The 27,795-nt window shown below is 45.5% G+C and overlaps 1 long non-coding RNA gene across 1 annotated transcript; it reads left to right on the top strand.

Annotated features, from left to right (window-relative positions):
* On the top strand, window positions 1-27,733 carry LOC112900440. The gene is made up of 13 exons (XR_003230198.1): window positions 1-148; window positions 2,457-2,545; window positions 23,618-23,778; window positions 23,861-23,998; window positions 24,100-24,258; window positions 24,447-24,531; window positions 24,632-24,766; window positions 24,860-25,017; window positions 25,901-26,434; window positions 26,885-27,001; window positions 27,070-27,329; window positions 27,401-27,473; window positions 27,574-27,733. It is a non-coding gene; the product is annotated as an uncharacterized LOC112900440 (long non-coding RNA).
* The last annotated feature ends 62 nt before the right edge of the window (window positions 27,734-27,795 follow it).

A 27,795-nucleotide genomic window follows, 5' to 3' on the forward strand; every position in this document is an offset into this window, starting at 1 on the left:
GAGCCCTCTCCGATGCTGTTGCCTCTTACGCGGTATACGGCTCTCCCACTCCGGCAGCCGCTGCTCTCCCGTCGTCAAGGCCTCCGCTCCAAAATTTTACAGGCGTCCTCTTATATCGTCGGCACGCTCGCCCATGAATCCATCACAGGTACGTTAGTTCCGATCCAGCGTTCATCTCCGTTCTTATACAGACGTAGTTTCTCTTCCAGCCTTCATCTCGCACCGCTGCCGTAGCCGTGGCCTGCGTTCGATCTGGCCTGACGTCGCCAGTGTTCGCCACCGGATGCGATCCCCCTGTCGCCTCTTCATGGAGTAGGGTCCTAAGCATATCGCTATTGCTCGCGCGCCTACTGTATCCTACGTGCGACATCGGCTTCTCGCCCCCATTGTCGCGTGCGCGCCTGTCATGTCGCCTGCGTCCGCCGTCAGCTACGCGCGCCACTATTAGTCCTTGCATAATAAACATGCGCCGGTTATTAGCCATGTAACACGCACTACCGGATTCAGGATCTTTGCCGAGTGTTGTACGTAAAGCCCTGAAAGCACTCGGTAAAGGCTTTGCCGCGTGTAACACCCGGCAAAGGGCACTCGGCAGTGAATATTCCGGCAAAGACGTCTTTGCCGAGTGCCTGCCTTTTATCGGGTACTCGGCAAAGGCTTTGCCGAGTGTCAGGTTAGTCACTCGGCAAAGAAAAGTAGCCGTGACGGCGTTTGGGACCGTGACGATTCTTCGCCGAGCGCCCTCGGTTTGGCGCTCGGCAAAGGGCCTAGTCTTTGCCGAGCGCCCTCAGTCTGGCGCTCGGCAAAGGCTGGCTCTTTGCCGAGTGCCTGTGACGTGGCACTCGGCAAAGGGCAGACTTTGCCGAGCGCCAAACAGAGAGCGCTCGGCAAAGTTTAGGTCACTTTGCCGAGTGCCTGTTACGTGGCACTCGGCAAAGTTCAGATCACATTGCCGAGTGCTTTTTTTTTTACACTCGGCAAAGAGTTTTTTTTAAGATTTTAATTTGTTTTTTTCGTGGCATTTTACACAAGCACATATTTACACAGGCATATTATATATTCACACAGGCATATTATTTGAAATTTCACATACACAACCAAATTCACGCAAGTCTTATCGTCACAACCAAATTTAATAAAGTCTCGTCAACACACAAGTAATATCACATACACAAGTTCACCACATAAGTGTTAACAACGATAAAGGTTCATTTAAAGTTCACCACACAAGTTCACCACACATATTCACCACACAAGCTCACCACACAAGCTCCAATATCACAAATGAAGATTTCGAGATGGCTGATTTGGAGTTGCCTGATTTGGAGATGGCGGTGCATGCGGATCATTTGACGCCGCCGATTGTCTCTACACAGAGAAGAAGAGATTGCATGTGAGACAAGATAAATAACGATCGTACATAAATATAGCCAGACTATTAGAAACCTAATAAAGAAATAAATCAGTACAAGTGAATTCCTCTAATCATCATCTAATGTACAAAAGCATCTAATACTGAATTAAGCTAACAAACAGCATACAAAACAAAAAAATCTCTACTATCAACAGCAACGAAGAACTAACACTTGGGCATACAAATGCAAGAAAGACTGAATGGCATTCAACAAGACCTATGTAACTCTTCCATGGAATCCTCCCACTCTGCATATATACCTATTATTAGCTTGTTGCATAAGTCAACATACAACCCCGCTGCACAGAGGTACATATCACTCTGGATAAAGTGCAGCTAAACCTTTCATGGATTGAGTACTAACATATATGAACATGCATTGACCAAGTGATGAATATATTTCATTTCTGTATCACAAAAGTTATCATTTAATAGAGTGATCGTTCCTGAAAGGCTTGTCCTAACTAAATGAAATAAGCCTTGTAATTTCAAATGTTGGGAGTATTGAGGAGATGTGTGATTCTGGATTAATTTCATGAGGGGAGTATCATCTATTATCACATCAACTGCAGTTTACTTTTTACTTAAAGATCAGAGGCATAAATTCCTAGGTCAAAAAATAATGTTGTTATGTTGCCATGTTGGATGCACTTCGGAACTGCTAGCCTACTAGCACAGTTCCATCTTTTGCTCTATCATTGTAATTCAACTTCATTCCACCTTACTCGTCATGTTCACCTAGTATTTTCTACTATGTTCTTTTTATTAACGCGCGCATAAAAAATAAACTTTAAAATGCTAGCTCGCTGAATTAAAACATAAATGGACAAAAAGGTGCCCTCTAATCTTTTAAAAAGGAGCCCTACCATTACATAAAAGGACAATCACAAGCCTTTTAAAAGAAAAGAAGCTAAAGTTTGTCTGCAACTGACTAAGGAAAAGCTATTTTTATATACTAACAATGTTTATCTAGATGTATAGCAAAGACTATATATTTAAATTTGCTAAAACAATCTATATTTTATATTTTATATACTTACAGGAGTAGAGTACGGATCAGGTGGTGGAGGTTGCGCGAACAGAGAAGCTGGCGGAGGTACACCCGTTGCAGCGCTAAGACTCTGCATGTAAGTAAGTACATCACTCATCCTTTGCTCCAACTCCTGTCATTTCCTCGTCTCTTCTTCCAGCCGGCCCTGCACAGTTTTCACGCCAATGTTACAATAATGCAAACAAAACGTATGTAATAATCAACGAGCAACGGACAAAGAAGGAATAACCTGGAGTGCCTGTTCTGATGGCGTGAAGTGTCCTACCGAGGTCGTATGGCTGGGCTCGCACTCGTGCTCCTTGCTCGGATCTGAGAAAGTGTAGGAGTAGAGGACGAGTCGATTGCGCCATCGGCAATCCAGTACCGTCCTTTCTTCTTACCTCCTCCGACCCTCATGACGATCTCTGTGTCAAGATCCTCTGTGGTGGGATCATATTCTGGGCCATGGACCTCTCTTGCCATTGATGTGTAGTCACTGAGGCGGGAGTGGATGCTCGCATTGCTGTATGCCTCGGGCCCGTCCTCCGGGTTGTAGCTAACGTCGGAGGTCGCCTTTCCCTTGTGGGACAGAGCAAATGCCGTGAAGAGATTGCAAGGCTGGCCACCATGTGACGATGACTGCGAGAAAAGCAACAAGATGATTAGAAAGCATGCATAATTGAGTGTTAGATGAAATAAATGTATTCGTGTACCCATGCTTCAGCGTATCCGCTGAGGTTGCGGCTGCCTTGATGGTGTGCTACACCTGGCATCATCAAACGTCGCTCCCGGCAAGCAACGTGATTCTCCTCCCACTCCTCGGAGCACCACTTCTGCACTATGTGTCGCCAGCAATCGGGATACGAGATGCACCAATTAGGAGTCACCTAGAAGACACCAAGTACATGCATGATGTATTAGAAGATGAAATTAAGCCGTCCTTACGTAGAAAAAGAATCAAGCCACAGTGTTTTGTTCTTTACCTATATATACTGCTCCGGAGTCAAATAAATTGTTCTTGCTTCTTCTTTGGTGACCCTCTGTCCAAGGACGGTGGCGTGGTAATTTCTAACGGCTTGGATACGCGCCTCGTAGTGCATCTCCTAGACCAGTTTCTTGCAGCAATTGGTGATCACCACATCTGCCTCGCCCTCTTTACCAGCCTCGCATCAGAAGAAATCCTACATATACAAACACAATGGATCTCATTCATTTATGGTATAAAATTGTGCAATTAATATGCGATTTATCGAGCACTTACCCACAGCTCCCCCTTCACCCGCTCCGCCTTGTTGCTGAATACCCGGCCCTCCTGATCTTCAGCATCCGGGGCCGCGGCGTAGTGCTCAAACGTATAGGCCGGCTCCCACACTCCGCCGTACAAAACCATGCCAGGAAAGTGTTGCCTGCATAGAATACCGATGATGCCATTGACAGTGCGCTTGTGAGAAGCTCCAGGCTGCACAATCTTCCAACCCCTGCACAAGTGATTAAGAAAAATCATTACTTTCTATTCCAGATTTGAACATATTACATGTACAAGCGGTGAAAACATTTAAAGTTACCTATTCTTATCGGGAGTAATCAGCGGGCGCCTGTCACGAGGTATCAGTCGGTGAGGGAGACTCGAGGGACCTCGCAAGTAGACTCTCGACGCACCAGAGGCTGCGGAACCAGAGCCCGTGGAACCAGAGGCGGTGTGCTGCAAATCCTCGTCCTCCTCCTGCGAGTCCTCGTCCCTCTCCTGCACCTCCTCGTCCCTCTCCTGCACCTCCTCATCCCTCTCCAACCCCTCATCCTGCGTAGGCAACTGTGCCACCTCCTCCGTGTCGTCCTGCGAGGGCCCCTGTGAGCTCCCCCTCCCCCTCCGTGACGACCCCTCTGCTACATCGGACGGTGCAAGGGCACTCCTCGCCCTGGAGTAAAGGGACCGTACGTTCCTCAAGTAACCACCGCCCACCATCTTTGTTCAATCACCTAAAATTAAGAAGAGTAAATCAATAAGTACAGATAAACTTGCCATACTTAGAAAGAGTGCAAAATAAATAAAATATAATTATGTAATAATATAGTATTACATTGATTAAAAGTAATCTTCATCATCAGGATTAGCTGGATCATAAGTCTCGTCATCACTATCAACCATGTCATAGTCCGCATTATCCGAAGCGTAACTATCGTCATTGACATTGCCTAAATGTAATGCTTCTAGCATTTGTAAGTCTTTTGCATTTTGCACCTCATCCTCCTCCTCATCATCATCAATAACCATTTCAACTTCCGTTCCGATCGCTTCGGTTAAGTCTATCTCAAATCACGCTTTTAGCCCCTCTTCTTGAAAGAACTCTCCGTCATATGTGTTTGGGTCTATGTTGTAATCCTCATCGATTGGGATAGGTACTTTGCCATGCGGTGATACCTTGTGCACAACATACCAACCCTTAAGATGCTCCTTGGTTTGGCATGCATATGGGAGATAATAAACTTGTATGGCTTGTTGGGCCACAATATAGACATCGTCTCCTGGTAAGATGGAATCCTGTCGGACCTCCACTAGCCCAAGATTAGAATATGTCCGTCTCGTTACCTCTGGATCAAACCAATGGCATTTGAATATGAGGGGATTGAGAGGTTTGGAACCACGAAAACTGAGTTCGTATATTTCTTCAATTCTTCCATAATACTCGACATTATCAAGGCCGAGAGTAAAAACTCCAGAATTTGTGGTCTTTCGATTGGGTCGACTTGCCTCATGGCTACTCATCCAAAAACGATATCCATTAACGTCATAACCAGAATATGACCTGACCCTATAGTCAAAGCCATCTGCAACCTGTCTCAACTCAGCACTCATCCTATGACCCTGCAAGTTCAAGCACGATAGATCGTTATATTATTTGCATGTAACAACTACGATTGACAAACTAAGTACGAGCTACATTGGATGGTACCTGCTGTTTTGAAGCGTCCCCTCATCAGAGGTGACTAAATGTGATACAAATATCAGTCCCAGGAGACTGATAACACATTTATTACATCAGATGGTTCATTACCGTACAAACCATCGAGGTAGCGGGCACTGAAGTGCCACTATCAAGAGGGACAACATAATGACTACAAACCAAACCAAAGTGCCAACAAAATCTAAGATAACATCAGAGTCTTGCGCCATGGTAGCTTCCTGTGGAGATCCTGAACCACAGGCAAGGTTGGGTGCAGGACGGCGACCTACTCGATGTCTTCAGGAACGAAGTTCGGATCCTCCTCTGTAGAAACTAGGCAAAAGTGAGTACATACGTACTCAACAAGTCCAACCACACCCACGGAGGGGAATAATAAAGATCATGCATGGATATATCAAGGATGAGGCTAGGGTTCATTTGCGATAAAGCGAGGTTTTACACATGCAAGGGTTCATTTAATAAAAGAGTTTTCTTAAGATATTTCTATAGTAATCGAATAATAAGTGGGGTTGATCCTACACAAAGGATCCCAGTTTTAATACTACCGGACTCCTCATGCACAGTAGCTCACTGCACAACTACCGGACACTTTCAAAACAACTCACGCCCCAAAACCAATCATCCCAAAATGTCTATTGAAGTGACCATGCCGTAACTCGTCCAATACCGTGGACACGGCTATTCGAATAGATTTTACACTCTGCAGAGGTTGTACACTTTACCCACAAGTAGGATACCGCACTACGAACACCTTAATGTCGCGGCGGATCCTAACAAAGCCATTACCCACCTTAGCTGAATCTAACTAGCTAACACGGAAGCAACCATGGGGTTAATGACCTATCAACAAAGTCATAACCGGGACATAACTCACACAGATCGTATTCCTTCTCCATGATCTCCCGTTGCTCACCCGCTCTCCTTTTGGCTAGCAGGACAACTAGTGGGGTTTATGCTAAGCCGTTGCCCACACAACGGTCGAGTGGTTGTACGATAAGTGGGTTAGGCAAGATGACACCTCAGTTCATCCTTACATTGACAAGACGGATATCTCCCAACCATGCTCAACCACAAAGGTACAAGCACACCAGTGGCATTTCACACAGAAAACACCGTCCATCTCATCAGGTTATATCTTTCTTTGATTTTCCCAAAATCCCGTGTTTATCTTTTAAAACACTCACACCCTTATTTTCAGTAAAGCGCTTTGTGGTCATGATTAAAATATAATAAAGGGAATAAAAGGTAATAAGCATCTCTAGCAGTAGTTAACGTCCAACAGAGCAAATCCTATATAGACATTAACCTAGGTCATCAAGGAATAGTCATAGCAATCAAGGGGTGGCTATCCAACCATGTCTTGCAATAAAACAATGCATTTTATAAAACAGGCCAATAGGTTGCGTTTACAAAACTGGGATAAATATGCATCAAAGGATGGGATTGGACTTGCCATCCTCAAAGCCTTCCGGAAGCTCCTCCTCGAGGTATGGGTCTTCGGGCTCCGGCTCGCGGTCCTGCTCCTTCTCGGTCACACCGTCGGCTACAACACACAAACAATCACACAATAAAACATAGTTCACCGACGAGCTAAAAAGGGAAATAGAGGGCTTCGACTAAAAATAGAGGAGGCTATTATATTTGTTGGATGTGGATCTTGGGGCTTGGAGAGAGTATTTGATGCGTGGTGGAGTTTGGAATCGATTCAGAACATAATGTCGCATGAAATGGGGGCTGCGGATGCATAAGGAGGAAAAGTGGAGGGGGTTATGCACAAGTCTGCCTTTCTTCTTCCTCGAGACAGAACAGGAGGGGGAGGGGAATAGTAGGAGGGGGGGGGGCGGCCAGGCCATGGGAGCCGGTCCCCTGGCGCATGGCAATACCCGGGAAGGGGAAAAAATAGAGAGGAGGCCGAGGGGGTCTGATTCCGGCCCTCACCTCATGCGGTGACGGTCTACGGAGGGCTGTCCATGGTGATGGGTGGTGGGCGGCAATGGTGAGCAGCGGCGGCGAGCTGCAGCGTGAGGTAGAGGGGGAGAGGTGTTGGGGGCGGTGTGGGCGGAGTGAGGGGCGGCTTGGGGTCTGATTTATAGGCCGAGAGGAAGAGGGGGGGGGGGTCACGGGCAGTATAGGAGCCTCGCCATTAATGGCGGCCGGGATGCTCGGGGACAAAGCGCGAGCTGCGAGGGTGAGGGGACGGGACGGGACAGGCCGGCGCAGCAGCGGGCCGCACGCTGGCTTGGCGTGTACGGGCAGCAGCGGGTCGTGCGCTGGCCCGCGCGTGCGCGCAATGAGTGGGCTACAGTTCGAGCAGGCAGCAGGCAGCACAGGGGAGAAAAGAAAGAGGAAGCCAGCGCAAAAAAAAAGAGTCTGGGAAAAAAATTAGAAGAGAGAAATAAAATGGATTTAAACAAAATATTAGAAAAGAAAAGATAGAACACGCGCGCGACGCTAATGGTCGCGGCCGGGCAGGCGCACGTGGCCGACCGCGACACGACGGTGATGTAACAGGACGACAGGGTTGGTGGAAAAGGAAAAGGGTCGGGCGGCTCCGCGGAAAAAGAGGAAGAGACTGCGCGATGTCGGAACGGTGGAAAATTGGGAGGTGGGCTTCAGGAGCTCAAGCGGCGGAAAAGGTTTAGAAGATTTTTAAGCGAGTGATTGGTAATGTAATTTAAATAAGATAAAAATATGGGCGTTACAAACCTACCCCACTTAAAATGAATCTCGTCCTCAAGATTCGGCTGGCTCCTAAATAGATGGGGAAACTCTTTCTTCAGGGCATCTTCACGTTCCCATGTAGCTTCTTCCACTCCATGTCTGCTCCACTGAACTCTGCACATCCGTACTTCAGAGTTTCTTATCCTTTTTGTGACACTGTCCAAAATCTTGACAGGTACTTCCTGGTACCGAAGATCTGTCTGTAAAGCTATTTCTTCTTCCGGCACACGCTCTCTCTCGGGTACCCTCAGACATCTTCTTAGTTGGGATACATGGAATACTGGGTGTATGTCAGCCATTCCTTTTGGTAGCTCTAGACGGTATGCCATAGCTCCAATTTTCTTCAGTACTTGGTACGGTCCAATGTACCGAGGGGCTACTGTCCCATGTACCTGAAATCTTCGAGTCCCTCGAATAGGTGAAACCTTGAGATAGACGAAGTCTCTTGGATTGAAGCTTACTTCTCATCTCTTCTTGTCTGAGTAACTCTTCTATCGAGATTGGGCGGCCTTCAGTTTTTCTCTAATTTCGGCCACTCTTTCTTCCGCTTCCTTTATGAGTGCGGGTCCAACTAGGGCACGCTCTCCAACTTCTGACCACATCAGGGGGGTTCTGCACTTTCTCCCATAGAGAGCTTCAAATGGTGACATGCCCAAGCTTGCTTGATAACCGTTGTTGTACGAAAACTCAGCATACGGTAAACTTTGTTCCCAATCCTTGCCATAAGTAAGGGCACATGCTCTTAGCATATCTTCCATAATCTGGTTCACCCTTTCTGTTTGACCATCGGTCTGCGGATGATAAGCCGAACTGAAATCCAACTTGGTGCCCATGGCCTTATGCAAACTTTTCCAAAACCTAGAGGTGAATTGGGTTCCTCTATCTGAAACAATTCTGCTAGGCACACCATGCAGCTTCACTATGTTGTCCACATAGAGCCGGGCTAGCTTTTCTCCACCATAATTGGTCCGTACAGGTAGAAAGTGAGCGACTTTTGTGAGCCGGTCCACTATCACCCATATGGAGTCATGTCCTTTCTGTGTCTTGGGTAAACCCACTACAAAATCCATTCCTATCTCATCCTATTTCCAAACCGGGATGGGTAAGGGTTGCAGCAATCCTGCTGGCTTCTGATATTCGGCCTTGATTCTTTGACAAGTATCACAATGGGCGACGAACCTTGCAATGTCCGCCTTCATTCCACTCCACCAATAGTTTTGTCTTATATCCACATACATCTTGGTGGATCCTGGGTGGATGGAATATGCTGAGTTGTGGGCCTCATCCATAATAGTTTGTCGGAAGTCTCCTTCCTTAGGTACGCAAATTCTACCTTTGTACCATAAGGTTCCTTTGTCATCCACTCTAAAATCCGGTGCCTTATTTTCTCCAGTATGCATGCGGATTTTCATCAAGTCCTTATCTGAACCTTGGGCCTTTCTGATCTTATCCTCCAAAGTGGGTTGAACACTCAACTTGCGACTGGAACCATGGGGGGCGATGTGCACATTTAATCGTGCCATTTCTTCTTGTAGGTGGGCATCCTTAGGTCCATAAGATTTCCAGCTTAAGGCATCTGCTACCACGTTTGCTTTACCAGGATGGTAATGAATTACCACATTATAATCCTTAACTAGTTCTAACCACCTTCTTTGCCTTAAGTTCAAATCTGGCTGGGTGAAGATGTACTTCAAGATCTTATGGTCTGTGTAGATCTCACACCTATTCCCAATCAGATAGTGTCTCCAAATCTTGAGGGCATGTACTACGGCTGCAAACTCCAAATCATGGGTTGGGTAATTCTGCTCATGAGGCTTGAGTTGTCGGGAAGCATATGCCACTACTTTCCCATCTTGCATAAGGACACATCCTAATCCTTAACGGGATGCATCACAATAAATGACAAAGTCCCGTTGAATATCCGGCAAGGTTAGTACCGGGGCGGTTGACAGTCTTCTCTTTAACTCCTGGAAGCTTCTCTCACATGACTCGGTCCAGGTGAACTTCTTCTCTTTCTTGAGTAGCTCTGTCATGGGTCGGGCTATCTTGGAGAATCCTTCAATAAATCTCCGGTAATATCCGGCTAAACCGAGAAAGCTCCTGATTTCACTAACATTGGTTGGTTGCTGCCAATTGGAGACTGCTTTGACTTTTTCGGGGTCCACTGCTACTCCTTCCGCGGTCAAGATATGACCAAGAAATGCTACTTTCTCAAGCCAAAATTCACACTTGCTGAACTTGGCGTAGAGCTTGTGCATTCTCAACTTTTCCAAAACCACTCGTAGGTGCTGCTCATGTTCTTCGACACTCTTAGAGTAAATAAGTATGTCGTCAATGAAAACTACGACAAACTTATCTAACTCTTCCATAAACACCTTATTCATGAGGTTCATGAAATAAGCAGGTGCATTGGTGAGTCCAAAGGACATCACCGTAAACTCATATTGCCCATAGTGGGTGACGAAGGCCGTCTTCGGAATATCACTTTCCTTAATCTTGAGCTGATGATATCCTGACCTTAAGTCTATCTTGGAGAAATACTTGGCTCCCTTCAGCTGATCAAAGAGGTCATCAATTCTGGGAAGGGGGTATTTGTTCTTGATGGTGACTTCATTTAGTGCACGGTAATCCACGCACATCCTCATGCTTCCGTCCTTTTTCTTGACGAACAAGACCGGAGCTCCCCATGGTGATGAGCTTGGTCTAATGAAACCACTTTGTTGTAACTCTTCCAGTTGTCTATTTAGTTCTGCCAATTCAGAGGCTGCCATCGTATACGGTCTCTTAGCTATAGGGGAGGTTCCAGGGACAAGGTCAATGACAAACTCTATATCCCTATCTGGCGGCATTCCCGGGAGTTCTTCCGGGAAAACATCTAGGTATTCATTTACTACTGGAACTTCTTCCAAGAATTTAGCTTCCATACTAAAAACCATTGGGTCCGGTCCACTTCCCCGAGTATGGCAGGTTACTTGTACTCCTTCTGGGTTGGTTAGGTGTACCACCTTGTCAGCACAACTTATAAGGCCATTGTGCAGGCTTAGCCAATCCATTCCAAGGATCACATCTATACCTTTAGAGTTAAGTACTACTAGGTCTGCTAGGAACTCTACCCCACTTAAAATGATCCTTACCCGAGAACAACCCAGTTGGCACTTAATGTCACCTCCAGGCGTTCGGGTTAATAGGGGTGTTTTTAGTAGTACTGTAGGTATATTGTGCTTTTCCACAAAACTTGAGGATATGAATGAATGTGATGCTCCAGAATCAAATAATATTGTTGCCAAAACTGAGCTAACTAGAAACTCACCGAGCACTACGCCCTGAGCGTCCTGAGCCTCTTGCGCGTTGATGTGGTTGATGCGGGCTCGTCCGAAGGACTGCTGGGGCAGCCCCATCTGCTGGTTGTTGTTGCCGGTATTGTTACTGCGGATAGGTACACGATTGGCTCCTGATAGAGCTGGCCTTGGTCCATTCACCGAGTTAGAGAGAGCTGATGCTGCCGGCTTGTTATTGGCATATGGGCAATTGGCAATGAAGTGCCCTATCTCACGACAGTTGAAGCATGCTCGGGCATTGTTGCTGGCAGTAACTTGGCTTGCATTGCTCTGTGGGGCCTTCATGGTGTTCTGGCTCTTGAACTGTCTAAACTGGGTGCTGGGGGCTTGAGAGCCAGTAGCTTGTGACTGGGTCCTATACTGCATAGGGGCTTGGGACCTAGTCACTGGAGGACCAAAGTGCCACGGCTTCTGGAAATGGTCCTGCTGGCGAGCCTTGGTTTTTAGGAACTTACGCTTATTGTCTCTCTTTTCCTCTGCCATGGTTCTCTCGGTGATGATAGCCATGTTCATCAGTGTGTTGAAGTCTGGTTAGATACATGGGGAAAGCAGCTTCTTAAGTTTTGCATTTAAACCCTTTCTGAACATATCCTGCTTCTTTTCATCCTTGTCTACTTCCTCCGGTGCATAGCGAGCTAGTTCTATGAACTGGTATGTGTACTCCTCAATGGACTTGTTGCCTTGTTGCAGCTCACGGAACTCATCTGCCTTGCACTTCATGGTGGCTGCTGGGATGTGATAGCGACGGAACTCATCCACAAATTCCTTCCAAGTGATAGTGGAGGCATCCTGAGCAGCTGCACAGTAGTTCTCCCACCAAGCCAAAGCAGTTCTAGTGAGCTGGTGAGTAGCCAAACGGACCTTGTCACGGTCTCCATGCTCAAATGGTTCGAGTTTTCTCTTGATAACATGCAGCCAGTCATCTGCATCCAAGAGGTTGTAGGATCCTGCAAAGGTGGGTGGCTTGGTCCTCAGAAAAGCTATCAATTTGTCATTGGTACTTTGCTCACGGGGCCTTGGGTTGGTGATGACATTGGTCAAAGCTTCCAGTAGGAGGTTCTGGTTGTTCAACACTTGCACCAGGTCAATGGCCGGTGGGGGTGGGGCCTGACGTGCTCCTACTTGGCTTTCTCCTCCCTGCTGGCTTACTTCCTGATCTTCCTGATCTTCATGGCCGGGGGCTTATCCTTGCACACCCTGTTGCCTCTCTGCACTTGGAGTGGTATGTGCCTGACTTTGGAGGGTCCTGGTGTTACGCCTGGGGGCCATCTGTGGATTGGGTAAAACCTTTATGAGACTTAGATTTGGAATTAAGTGATGTTTTATTTTCGTATTTTTGAAAAGGTAGACTCCACCTACTGCCGACAATCACATAGACTAACAAGCATCAAGCACAAATAGTTTTATTTATTAAGCTGGAGGTACGACACTTGGGAGGGTACAGCCAAAACACGCACTACACGGTCGGGTACAAAGGGCACAACAGATGGGAGGGGCACAACTCTAAGCTTGGGGCCGGGACGGCTTCATCCCTGGGGGCATCTCTAAGGCATGCTACTCACGGGGCGAGTCGTCTTCCGGGGCGGAGTGCACTTCCAGTGGAATGAGTTGCTCTTCCTCGTCGTCCTCGAGGATCCCATTTTCTCGGGGCTGTTCGACAGCTCCTTCTTCTACGGCTACAGCTGACCTTTCGGCACCTTCGGGTGGAGCTTGCAGGGTCCCAAAAAGTCCTCCCCATCCTACGACGGGTGTTCCAATTAGGACTTGAGTCTCCCCGACTGCTGGGACGGGCGTTCCACTGCTGGTCCATTCTTGCATGCGCCGATCCTGGATCTGCCTGAGGTTTTCATGAGCGACAGCTTCGCTGCTTATAGCGGCCGCGGTCCTTGCTTTGGCTTGAGCCACTCGGATTTGGTGCATCCTCACTGCAAGCTCATCTTGCTCGGCCCGGTGGGTTTGCTCCCTTAGGAATCGGGCTTGCTCGTCGAAGAGCTTATCCAAGGAGATGAGGTAGGCGACCACATGGTACAAAAGGTCTTCTTGATGGCGGCGCCGTTCCAAGTTCCTCATGCAGGCCTGCCAGACTTACATCCTGATGGCCGGAGGAAAAAGCCTCATCGGTGTGGGAATGAGGTGTTCCTCGAAGATCCGGCACAGGTAGCGGAGAGCCTTTCTGATGGCCAAGGGATAGGCATCCCGATGTTGAAATCCTGTGGCAGTCACTCGCCACGGCTCGATGTCGGGGTGGCGGGTGCTTCTGGCGATGGAAAGAACCACCCTACAGCAAAGAGTGCCGAGGTGTTCGTACTCTCTGCTGTAGTACCTTGGGCGCTCAGTAACACCGAGGCGCTCCAGGGAGTTGATCAAAAGGCGGGGGAAACCAGGCTCTTCTTGGCAAACGCCCTGGGTCCAACCATTCTCGGCCATCTGAAAACAAAGGTAGAGTGAACAAGCCTTGCACACATGGTAGGGTACAAGAAGGATAGATGGTCTTTATTTTTCATTAGGGTCGGGTACATCTCCCAAGGATACATTATTACTAGGGTGATAGCTCTAGCTTAGGTACTCTACCCTTCCCAAGGGGATTCTTCCCCGATCCGGTTAGGTCGCTTCTTTGGTGGAAGACATTGCTCCAATACCTCATCTTTGGTCTGAGTGCCCTTATCCCAATGGGTTTCCTCGGGTTCTCCTTCCAGTAATCCAGCTTCTCTTCTGTGCGCCTTGATCGTTCCCTTTCTTGAGTGTTGCTTCGCCATATGTCTTGGAGAGAGGCTAGGGAACTCTCAGCTTGAGCCTCAGCTTCTATTGCTCTCCTCCATTGTATTTCCAACTCTTGTTCTGCCTTTTCTGCCCTGCGGATTTGGTGCTTCAGTTGTTTTGTCTGTTCGCTATAAAGTCGGTCTAGGCCGGTGAGGTAAATGGACAGGTGGGAAACCGTATCTTCTAGTTCTTCTTCTTCCCTTCCCAATCCTCTCATCCGGGCAATCCATGAGCATCCTCTCCCTCCAGCAGGTGGGAAAAATCCCATAGGGGTTTGCTGAAGATGATGCCTATAGACCACGCGTAAGCGTCGCAGGGCTTTTCGGGCAGCCTTTCGATAGGTGTCTGGGAACCCAAAGCCAGTGGTGGAGATGAACCAGGGATCCACATCGGGGTAAAGTGTGCTTTTTCCCATGAAGATCATCAGGTCACACCGAAGGGTCCCTCTGAAGTTGTACTCCCGGTAGGTGTACTCCGGTGGGTCCACAACTCCGACGCGTTCTAGGCTGAGTAGCAATATCTTCGGGAGGCCAGGCTCTGCGGGGCAGATTCCATCACTCCATCCATTGTCAGCCATTTGGAATCAGACAAGGGCCAAAGGTAAGTGCCGTGTGGAAAGGTGAGTTAAGTGGGGAAAGATCTAGTGGGAAATGGCTTAGAAAATGTCCTCAGTCCTAAGGGTCGCGTCCTACGGCCAACCTACGGCTCTGATACCACCTGAAGCGTCCCCTCATCAGAGGTGACTAAATGTGATACAAATATCAGTCCTAGGAGGCTGATAACACATTTATTACATCAGATGGTTCATTACCGTACAAACCATCGAGGTAGCGGGCACTGAAGCGCCACTATCAAGAGGGACAACATAATGACTACAAACCAAACCAAAGTGCCAACGAAATCTAAGATAACATCAGAGTCTTGCACCATGGTAAGCTTCTTGTGGAGACCCTGAACCACAGGCAAGGTTGGGTGCAGGACGGCGACCTACTCGACGTCTTTAGGAACGAAGTTCGGATCCTCCTCTGTAGAAACTAGGCAAAAGTGAGTACATACGTACTCAACAAGTCCAACCACACCCGCGGAGGGGAATAATAAAGATCATGCATGGATATATCAAGGATGAGGCTAGGGTTCATTTGCGATAAAGCGAGGTTTTACACATGCAAGGGTTCATTAAATAAAAGAGTTTTCTTAAGATATTTCTATAGTAATCGAATAATAAGTGGGGTTGATCCTACACAAAGGATCCCAATTTTAATACTACCGGACTCCTCATCCACAGTAGCTCACTGCACAACTGCCGGGCACTTTCAAAACAACTCATGCCCCAAAACCAATCATCCCAAAATGTCTATTGAAGTGACCATGCCGTAACTCGTCCAATACCGTGGACACGGCTATTCGAATAGATTTTACACTCTGCAGAGGTTGTACACTTTACCCACAAGTAGGGTACCGCACTACGAACACCTTAATGTCGCGGCGGATCCTAACAAAGCCATTACCCACCTTAGCTGAATCTAACTAGCCAACACGGAAGCAATCATGGGGTTAATGACCTATCAACAAAGTCATAACCGGGACATAACTCATACAGATCGTATTCCTTCTCCATGATCTCCCGTTGCTCACCCGCTCTCCTTTTGGCTAGCAGAACAACTAGTGGGGTTTATGCTAAGCCGTTGCCCACACAACGGTCGAGTGGTTGTACGATAAGTGGGTTAGGCAAGATGGCACCTCAGTTCATTCTTACATTGACAAGACGGACATCTCCCAACCATGCTCAACCACAAAGGTACAAGCACACCAGTGGCATTTCACACAGAAAACACCGTCCATCTCATCAGGTTATATCTTTCTTTGATTTTCCCAAAATCCCGTGTTTATCTTTTAAAACACTCACACCCTTATTTTCAGTAAAGCGCTTTGTGGTCATGATTAAAATATAATAAAGGGAATAAAAGGTAATAAGCATCTCTAGCAGTAGTTAACGTCCAACAGAGCAAATCCTATATAGACATTAACCTAGGTCATCAAGGAATAGTCATAGCAATCAAGGGGTGGCTATCCAACCATATCTTGCAATAAAACAATGCATTTTATAAAACAGGCCAATAGGTTGCGTTTACAAAACTGGGATAAATATGCATCAAAGGATGGGATTGGACTTGCCATCCTCAAAGCCTTCCGAAAGCTCCTCCTCGAGGTATGGGTCTTCGGGTTCCGGCTCGCGGTCCTGCTCCTCCTCGGTCACACCGTCGGCTACAACACACAAACAATCACACAATAAAACATAGTTCGCCGATGAGCTAAAAAGGGAAATAGAGGGCTTCGACTAAAAATAGAGGAGGCTATTATATTTGTTGGATGTGGATCTTGGGGCTTGGAGAGAGTATTTGATGCGTGGTGGAGTTTGGAATCGATTTAGAACATAATGTCGCATGAAATGGGGGCTGCGGACTGCATAAGGAGGAAAAGTGGAGGGGGTTATGCACAAGTCTGCCTTTCTTCTTCCTCGAGACAGAACAGGAGGGGGAGGGGAATAGTAGGGGGGGGGGAGGCGGCCAGGCCATGGGAGCCGGTCCCCTGGCGCATGGCAATACCCAGGAAGGGGGAAAAATAGAGAGGAGGCCGAGGGGGTCTGATTCCAGCCCTCACCTCGTGCGGAGACGGTCTACGGAGGGCTGTCCACCGTGATGGGTGGTGGGCGGCAATGGTGAGCAGCGGCGGCGAGCTGCAGCGTGAGGTAGAGGGGGAGAGGTGTTGGGGCGGTGTGGGCGGAGTGAGGGGCGGCTTGGGGTCTGATTTATAGGCCGAGAGGAAGAGGGGAGGGGGATGGCCGGCGTGGGGGGGGGGAGGGTGAGGGGACGGGACGGGACAGGCCGGCGCAGCAGCGGGCCGCACGCTGGCTTGGCGTGTATGGGCAGCAGCGGGTCGTGCGCTGGCCCGCGCGTGCGCGCAAGGAGCGGGCTACAGTTCGAGCAGGCAGCAGGCAGCACAGGGGAGAAAAGAAAGAGGAAGCCAGCGCAAAAAAAAAGAGTCTGGGAAAAAAAATTAGAAGAGAGAAATAAAATGGATTTAAACAAAATATGAGAAAAGAAAAGATAGAACACGCGCGTGGCGCTAATGGTCGCGGCCGGGCAGGCGCACGCGGCCGACCGCGACACGACGGTGATGTAACGGGATGGCAGGGTTGGTGGAAAAGGAAAAAGGGCGGTCGGCTCTGCGGAAAAAGAGGAAGAGACTGCGCGATGTCGGAACGGCGGAAAATTGGGAGGTGGGCTTCAGGAGCTCAAGCGGCGGAAAAGGTTTAGAAGATTTTTAAGCGAGTGATTGGTAATGTAATTTAAATAAGATAAAAATGCGGGCGTTACATGTTTGAACCAAGCAATGAAAGTGGGCGATCCATTCCCCACGCCCTGTCTAAGAAGGGTGTCATATTCCTGCTCGGTAGGATCCCTTGATTGACGCCAGAACTCACGAAGAAATCGCTTCATGTACGGCACCACCTCTTCAAGGTTGGTCAACACATATAGCATGATCTGACGCCATTCTTGAGGGCTCAATGTCTTATTGCTCGAACCACTTGCACTTCCGAGTTGCCCTTGCAACAGGCTGAGGTTCGATTCATTTTCGCTAGCATTGTAACGAGGGGGAGGATTATGCACGCTAGGGAGGTTGTCACCTACAGGACAGCAAGTACATGCATGACATATTAGAAGATGTAATTAAGCCATCCTAATGTACAAAATGACTAAAGCCACGATGTTCTATTCTTACCATAGTATGTTGTTGTGAAGTTGGACACCTCTTCATGAATGTATGCCTCTGCAATGGAAGCCTCAATTTTGCTTTTATTTCCATATTTCTTTTGAAGCACCTTTAGACATCTCTCGATTGGATAGCACCAATGACCCTGCACGCCCCCCCATTCGTGCCTCATACGGGAGGTGCAAAATCATATGCTCCATCGGATTGAAAAAGCCGGGGGGAAGGATCTTCTCCAACTTACAAAGCAACACCGGTGCCATTCTTTCTAAGTCTGCAACCATGGTCCGAGATAACTCCTTGGCACAAAGCTGGTAGAAGAAATAGCTCAACTCTGCAAATACTAGCCAGACATGCTCAGGGAAATAGCCTCGAACCATCGCTGGAAGAAGCCGCTCAATCCATATGTGGTAGTCATGACTCTTCATCCCTAAGACTCGCATAGATGAAAAGTTGACCCCCCTACTCAGATTAGCTGCATACCCATCAGGGAACATCAACTTCTTAATCCACTCTAGTACTTCCCTCCTCTGGGGCTTGGTCAAGACGAAATCGGCCTTAGGCCTTCTCCATGTCTTTCCGCAACAAGGAGGCTTCATCTCTAGGTTCGGTCTATCACATAATATTGCCAGATCAACTCTAGCCTTAACGTTGTCCTTTGTCTTGCCGGGAATATCCATGATTGTTGACCAAAGTGCCTCAGCGATATTCTTTTCGGTGTGCATGACATCAATGTTGTGTGGAAGGATCAGGTCATCATAGTAGGGGAGCCGAGTCAAGCCTGACTTATGAGTCCACATATGTTGTTCGCTATATCCCACAAAGCCACTTGCTGGATTGACCACGAGACCATCTATTTCCTGACGAATTGCGGCACTAGTCTTCATTGGAGGTGCAAGGCTTGTCACTGCGACACCTTTCGTAAAGTTCTTGATGTCTCGTCTGAATGGATGGTCAAGAGGGAGGAATTGCCGATGTTTATCAAAAGCAACATATTTGCCACCCTTCTGCAACCAAATGAACCTAAGACCTTCCTTGCATACAGGACATGGGAACTTCCTGTGAACACACCATGCGCATAATACCCCATATGCCAGCAAGTCATGCATGGAGTATTGGTACCAAACATGCATTATGAAGTTTTGCTTTGTAGCCCGATCGTATGTCCATACCCCGTCCTCCCAAGCATGGATCAAATCATCAATGAGAGGCTCCATGAACACACCCATATTATTCCCGGGTGTCCAGGAATAATCAACGACAAGATTATGTTCTGCCGTTGAAAGCATACGCCCGGGGGAAGATTGATGGGGATAACGAATACAGGCCAGCATGTGTATGTGGCAGCCGACATTCCATAAGGATTGAACCCATCTATTGCCAGCGCAACACGTACATTACGAGCATCTCTGGCTTTCTCATGATGAATGCTATCAAAGTGTTTCCATGCTTCACCATCGGATGCATGTACCATCTTGTGAGGATTGTATCGTTTGCCATTTTTGTGCCAAGTCATTTGTTTCGCATAGTCCTCAGTCATGTATAGCCTCTGGATCCTCGGTATGAACGGAAGGTATCGTAGGACTGTCACAGGAATGTTAAGCTGCCTCTTTGGGCCATCACCATCACAGTCTACCTCCATGAACCTTGAGAATTTACACTTTGGATAGTACTTCGCTTCCGTGTATTCTTTCCTAAACAGGACGCACCCATTCCTACAAGCATGTATCTGCTCATACGGCATCTTGAGTGCACGAAGGAGTTTTCGTGCCTCATACATGCTCTTTGGCAGAATGTGACCCTTCGGAAGCAGGCTGCCAATAACTGTCAATAAAGCATCAAAGACGCCTCGACTCAGACTGTACTATGACTTTAACGCCATTATGCGTCCAATGGCATCAAGCTGAGAAACCGTCGTATGTCCATGAAGGGGTTTATGTGACGCGGCAAGCATGTCGTAGAACGCCTTTGCGGTCGACTCTGGCTCCTCCTCCGTTTGTCCCTCGACGAACCGTGCCTCCCCATAGTCATCCAACATGTCCGCTACACCGGCATTAGCATCATAATCCTCGACACGTGGTCTCACCACATCCTCTCTCATACGATTGGCTTCACCGTGGTAGATCCACTGGGTATAGTCTGCCGTAAATCCATTCTTGCAAAGATGTTCCCCCATGTTCTTCTTATTTTGTCTTTTCCTGTTTGCACACTTGCTGCATGGGCAAAGAATCATATTCGCTCCTTTAGCAGCTTCGCCAAACGCCATTTCCAAGAAAGCATCGGTCTTCCTGATCCACTCACTAGTCATCCCAACCTGACTTGGGCGGCCAGTGTACATCCACGCACGGTCTTCCATCCTCTAACATATACACCGGAGACAGAGTAATATCAATTGCCCTACATATATGCACGGGAGCGAGGAATATGGCATGTTATATCAACACAGCAGAATGATCTATAACAACTCCTAAAGACACATGGTGTATTTTTTTTAAAGAAACGTGCATCAGCTGGTGGAACATGAACGGATGCAGTACCTGCGGCGGCCGGGCGGCGGCAGGGGCACGGCCGAGGGCGCGGGCCGGGGGCAGTACCTGCAATGGAAGCCTCAATTTCAAATTCAGAATTTCACCAAACAACACTGGTTTCATAACATGGATTCGTAAAACAGCACTGCACATACTAAAACAAGGGGGAAATAAGGATTGGTGGTGTTTGGTGAATTGCTTGGGTGCATGCCGTGCTATTTTGTGGATATGCAGGATACAGATGTTGTTTCGTGAATACCATAAGAAACAAGTGCTGATAAGAGTGATCTCTTCACCCTAGGCATGACAGAAGAAGACAGTAATAATCTTGCAAGGTTGCTTTCCTGCAACATTGGGTATTTTGCTTTCCATACTCGACTTCAGTTATATGCTGATCTATTGGCCTTTGCTAGCCCCCGGATAGGAAATCCCCCCCCCCCCCACTACCAGAATTTTCATCGTTATCGAGCATTCAATATCTACTAAGTACCATGTGTGGCATTATCTTGTGGGTGTAACTTAGGTTCTTTGTATCACCGTGCATATTCCTATTGTTTCCGACGGTTCTCTAACTCTTGCAGAGTTGCAGATTTTCGAATATTTGAGGGAACAAAGAAATAATATGGCCTCTAAGAAATCAGTAACCTGCAGTGTGATATCTATTACCATTATATGTTTTCTTTATTTGCTCTAGGCCTTAATTATAGCTAAGCTTAGCTCATTTGGTTCAAGATGTGGACGTACGTCCAGATCACCCAAGTTCTAGTCCTCACCAAGGTGGATGTACATGACTGGCACCCATGCCCAATCTGAACGCTATCATATAATAAAATTGATTTTTCCTGAGAACTGATGATGTTCAATTCCTATCTTCAAGTCTCAGTTGCCCTTGCAGAAGTTGCAAGTTGCAACAGGGGTAAAGGTAATGACCGCAGGGTGTGTTAGACAATGAGTTATTTTAAAGGAAAATTAAATCACTTACTCACAGCATGGTCTACAAAGGCAAAATCAGAAATTAGCAATTCTAAGTTTCCTGTAAGTGCATGTTCTTTACAAAAATGATGGTTGGACAAAACCTACTAAACCTCGGGCCGGGGGCGCGGGCCGGGGGCGCGGCGGCGGCGGGGGCGCAGGCCAGGGACGCGGCCGGGGCCACGGGGCGGGGGAGCGGCGGCGGCGCGGCGGGGGCGGGGGCGCGGGCGCGGGCGGGGGCGAAATTGAAGAGCGCGCGTGTGGGTAACGGGCGGGGGCGCGGTGCACTGGTATATATTCCCTCTTTGCCGAGTGCCCCAGATCTGGAGGCACTCGGCAAAGAGCAGGCTTTGCCGAGCGCCCCGAGCAGGCACTCGGCAAAGAGGCGGCTTTGCCGAGCGCCCTAAACAGGCACTCGGCAAATAATTTTAATTTTTTACACCTATTTGCCACCAAACTTTTTTGCTGTGATACTTACATTACATGCAACAGTATGTGCAATTTGTGCCCATTAATCGAAGTGTTTGCTATATTTCATCAATTTATTTCATGTTATTGAATTTCTTGTAATTATTAAAATTTGAACTACAAGTCACACGAATAATGGAAAATAATGAATCAAAAAATGATATTGACGTTATTGAAGCATGCGTTGAGACATTATCGAGAAAAAAATCAGAAATTTCAAATTTGTTGTCCACGAAACATGACAACGAACTTATTGTTTAGTTATTTTTAAAATGTATAAAATGCAAATATGGTCCGAAAATTATGAAACTTGTCGAGATGTAATGATATCACATGGGGAACCTATGATAAAAATCTGACGAGGTTTTGTTAAAGTAAAAACATACGATGCTTACAACTTAAAAGTTTTTCAAAGAGGTGTATGATTTTATATACAGACCGATTAGGTGTTAAGCATTGTAGATTGTAAACTTTCACGAAATCTTATAAAAATTTTATCACAATATCCTCACATGATAACATGACATCTCGACAAGTTTCATAATTTTCCAACCAAATTTGCCTTTTATACAATTTAAATACGACCCGAACACAATTTAGTCGCCATATTTCATGAATAGTAGTTCAAAAATTTCTGATCCTTTTTTCGATAAGGCATCAAAGCATGCTCATTAACATAAATAACAATTTTTCATTCATTTTTTCCACTATTCGAATGACCACGCAGTTCAAATTTGAATTATTCAAGAAATTCAATAAAATAAAATAAATTGATGAAATATAGCAGACACTTTGAGAAATGAACCTAAATTACATATGTTGTTAAGGAGAATGTAGGATAACAATAGAAAAAATTAGGATAAAATGGAGAAAAAAATATGTACATTTTGCCGAGTGTCTTGGCTAGGCACTCGGCAAAACGTCTCTTTGCCGAGTGCCTGTGACGTGGCACTCGGCAAAGAATGACGCCGTTAATTGCGTGGCGCTTGTTTGCCGAGTGTCCTCCTTTGCCGAGCGTCCGACACTCGGCAAAGTATTCTTTGCCGAGTGTTTTTCTTTGCCGAGTGCCTGGCGCTCGGCAAAGGATGCGTTCACCGTGTGTTTTTCTTTGCCGAGTGTAGCACTCGGCAAAGAGTCTCTTTGCCGAGTGCCCGATATTTAGCACTCGGCAAAGCCTCGGATACTCGGCAAAGACCGCGTTTCCGGTAGTGACGAAACGTATTCTTCTATGTGTATGAAGTTGGAAACGAGGGATAGCTTTGCCTTGGATACAAATATTGTATCGCTTACCGGTTTGCCCTAACTGTTTATTATTAGGAGCACGCCTGGATGGTGTAGAATTAACTCAAATTAACCCTTCAGAGTTAACAGTTTAGTTAAATATCTGTGCAGGAGCATGTTCCACAAGTTTTTGCTATCATTTGCATGTAAGGTGTATTTTCTAGCTTAATTAAGGTATGTGCCTTTATGAATCGGTAATAACATACTAATTGTAGAAAGACAAATGATTCTCTCGATAATTAATAGTTTCATTATTTAGTTTTGGCATGTATTAGAATGATTCCTGGCAGCTCCGACCACACATGTGTTCCTGGGACGCTCTGTCATCGTTGTCTACGTGCCGCCGTCTTATCGCACTTTTTTTTCTGCAGGACCCCATGGATAAGGGAAGTTCTTCCAAACCAGCAAAACAGACAGCTAGGAAGAAGGTCGTGATCCACGATGACAGTGATAACTATGATGTAGAAATGTTGATGAAACTCGAGGAGATGGAACAGTACATGTTTTTTCGCGCCATTGTGCTTTGTTGCGTGTAATATTTTATATTCATTCAATCTACCAATAATATGATATCTTTCCATTAACACAAATGATGTGATATCTGTGACGTGTAGGGAAGACACGTCCGGTCTCGAATGGGACAACGATCAGTTACAAAGGGATGACATTCATAGTGAAAAGGCTGGTAATGAAAAGTCGATGGAGAGGGGTAGCGATGAAGACAAGGGCAATGAAGAGTCGGTGCTGGATAGGTAAAAAGTTTATTGCTCAATACGCTGTAGTTGTGATCATGTGTTACGTTAAGCATCATGTCACATTAAAGGCTTTTTTAATATAAGTTCTTTTTTTGAAGTAATATGACCAGCGACGTTGCGGACGAACGAGATGTCATGGTTGACACTCGTAAGGACAACACCAGTGTGGAGAAAGGTTATGACATGCCCACAGCAGGAACATACAATCATGATACAGAAGATGGAACTGCAAGTGATTTGGAAGGAGGCAATAATAGGTAATTAATGTGATTCACCGTTTGATATGGGTTACCATTAAAGTTACACTAAAGTCCGACGACCTGAGTTCTTGCCCCAACCATCATAACTGTGAAGTTATGGTCGGTCGGGGTATCAGTATTAATTCTAATATCAAAGTCATTTTAATTGGATATTTTTCGTAATATCATGATGGCCGATACCAAAGCCATGATTGATTCAGATAAGGTTGACACCAACAAGGAGAATCATGTTGGCACGATCGGAACGGAAAAGAAACTCGCCGCGGTTAGGTATTTATGAGATGCACAATTATTGAGGATCTTTGTGAATTAAAGTTCGTGAAAGACATTTAAATATGAGTTATTTTTTAAATTATCATGAACAATGTAGTGTCGGCCGACCCGGATGTCACGACCAAGTTTGGTAATGAGCCAATAGGTAAAGAGCGTGGATTACATGAGATCTGGCGATCCATGGTTCATAACAAAACAAAAAGATCATGGTCGGCGTGGATTGTACCAAAAGGTATTGCATTTATTCATTGGTACTTAGCTCATATAGAATATTTGTGCCATAATTTCAAATGTGTTGCTGCCCTCACGATTGCGGCATTTGCAGATTATGCTTGCAGTAAAGATGACCTTTTCATTATTGAGCATATCAAAGAAATTCCATCTTCACCGGGTCAGGAAGTGGTAGTGGAGATTGATGGTATTCCTATAAATCGATATCATACAGAATATCTTTTTCAACCAGACAGTCACGTGTATGACGAGGTAATCACTTCACAACAAATTGTCCTGTTTAGTTAATTGTGTTTATATCTAAGTATTATCATTACAGAATCTATGCAGTTCATAAATGCATACTTTGCTTTATTAAGTTGGCAAGAACACATGATTGAGAGGCCCGGTGGTACAGCCTACATAGAAAATACTTTTATAACGGGATTTATGAAGAGGGATGGGATTGATGATGCGGGCCTAGAGAATTTATATCCAACGGCTGAAATTTCTAAAATTTCTCATGACGGTCATCGGGTGTTAGATTATTTGGCACATGATATGGTAACGCAAATTAACTCTATATTGCCTTAATTATCACGGCATGGTTTCTAAAATTTGGCTCAACTGCATCTGATATTTTCCTATATATTGTACTTGATGATTAAATAGGTTTTCTACAAATAAATATTAAGAATACGCATTAGTATCTTGCTGTTGTCAATGCTCCAAATCGTGAGGTGCAAGTACTCTATTCGTTGTGTACACTCTTGGGACGCAAGGACGTCGATGCTACAGTGAGTATTACTTAGCCACGTAATTCAAGGGTTACTGCTCAACCTAGCGATAGTTTTATATAATCCTTTTTCATAAACAACTGAAAGGTTTGGAAAAAAAAAGTAAACTTCATATCCTAGCGATAGTTTTATATAATCCTTTTTTCATAAACAACTGAAAGGTTCGGAAAAAAAGTAAACTTCATATCCCAGCGTGTTGAGGTAACAAAAAATAGATGGCCAGACCTGAAAGTTACTTCTTAGCCAGTTAGAGAGATTTTACCGGACCAGCTGCAAACAGATGAGTATGAGCATAATATTATTTAAGTATAAATCAAATGTTTCTGAATCTCATCCTTTGTTTTATGTATGCGTTGTAGTTTTTCATGCGGGTTATTTTTAATCAATTTTGTGGAGTACTGGACAGGTGATGTGCTCTCCGACTCCATAACACAGGTTGTTTAGATAGCTTACCGGAAAAATTATCATTATTGGTTAACAAATTTATTAATCATATCCATTTTATATCTATTATGTATGGAAGGATTTAGGTTGAAACTTGCTGCTATTTTGATATCTTCTTTTCTCAACATCCGAAGAGGATATCCATTATTTCCGCGCAATGATGATGGACCTGGAAGTCCAAAGGATGTAGTGGAAATAGATGATCCTAAACAGGAGAACACAACTCCAAGCAATGGAAAGCGTGATAGAGATGGTAACAGTACAATGGGCCAGCAGGGGACACGTGACATCATACTAACGCAGCAAAACTCTACACCGATTCATCGTGACCAATCCAAAGATGATTTTTTAGACTCCATTTTAAAGCAGAACATGAATCTGCGCAAAGAAGATATGATAGGGATATTCTGCGACTACATCGCATCAATTGACGATGCCGTTGTCTTGGAGTAAGCTTCTCACTTCCTATCATTCTTTGAGCACTGTTGTAAAGTATACTATATACTACTAAATCACAATTATACCCATCAGCCTACATTATTATGATTAATTTGATATCTTTCCTACTCATTTGTTTAAACAGGAAGCGTTGGGTGTGAAGCTTTGAACCTTACAATATTGCATTAACTATAAGAGATCTACAAAAGATATTAATAATAAATCAAGCTATATCCGCGGAATGTTTTAATCTAGGTGTTCGTTGCTATGCATATCGTGAGTACCAAAGGTTGAAATATTATAATGCTGCGATCTCAAAGCATTTCATGGATCTACAATTCTGTATAAGTGGGTAGTTATATATTTTTTCATGATGTAGTATATCACTAATATTATTCTTCGAAAAAATAAATTGGCCATATGGGCTACTGATCATGCCAATTAATATTCCTATATTGCAGAAGATGTGTGATTTAACAAGATATCCGAAATTTTGCAAAAGCTATAGTAATAAAGAGCTAGGTGCAGCAATTGGGAGAGGGTCAATTCTAAACTACGACCACTTATGTTGCAAATACGTAAGTCTATCTAATCCTTAATTTTAAATATTATTATTGTCCATCTTACTACAGATTATTTTTGTTAGTTCCTCCTTCCATGGTTCACGGGGAAAAACTTCATGCTATATGTCTTGGATCATGTGGAGAAAAAACTTATTATGATTGATCTGTCACGTGTTTCGGAGTGGTGTGAAGATGTTCCATATAGAAAATATGGAGAGACTATTACACATTTCTATAAGAAGTATACAACTGCAATGAATGTGAATAGTCCCAGGTGGGATCAGAATATCTACAAGTGGTCGTTCACACATGAAAAGGGAATTGTTGACGATGAGGAGGAAGGGTAACTTAATATAGATGACTCATCATTAATAGCTTTTATTTAAATTATGATTGATAGAAAAGCTACCGCAGGTATTCTACGGGCTACCTAGTTCTGCAGTACATGTCTTGGTGGAAAAGTACCTAGAGCATGGAGATTTGTACGGTGAGTATACTTCTTTGTGAAAAATATTTCTTGTGATCTTTAATAATTGTTGCTATCGATGCATATGAGATGTTTACTTATGTCTCCGAATTGTTCATAGGATCGCGTTACTATGCGGCAGAACTTCATCATCGATGTGTTGTCATCAGGAGTGAATGCTTATCGACAACTGCTTCCTGCTGAAATAAAAAATTATCTTAGCTGCATCGATAGATGGAATATAAAATATAATTTACTGTACATTTGTTTGTATATCAGTTGGCTTCGTGACAATGACGCACCTATGAATTTGATTTATCTCAGATTTGTCGAACATATTATT

This window comes from Panicum hallii, chromosome 7, assembly GCF_002211085.1.
Source record: "Panicum hallii strain FIL2 chromosome 7, PHallii_v3.1, whole genome shotgun sequence".
Classification (NCBI taxonomy): domain Eukaryota; kingdom Viridiplantae; phylum Streptophyta; class Magnoliopsida; order Poales; family Poaceae; genus Panicum; species Panicum hallii.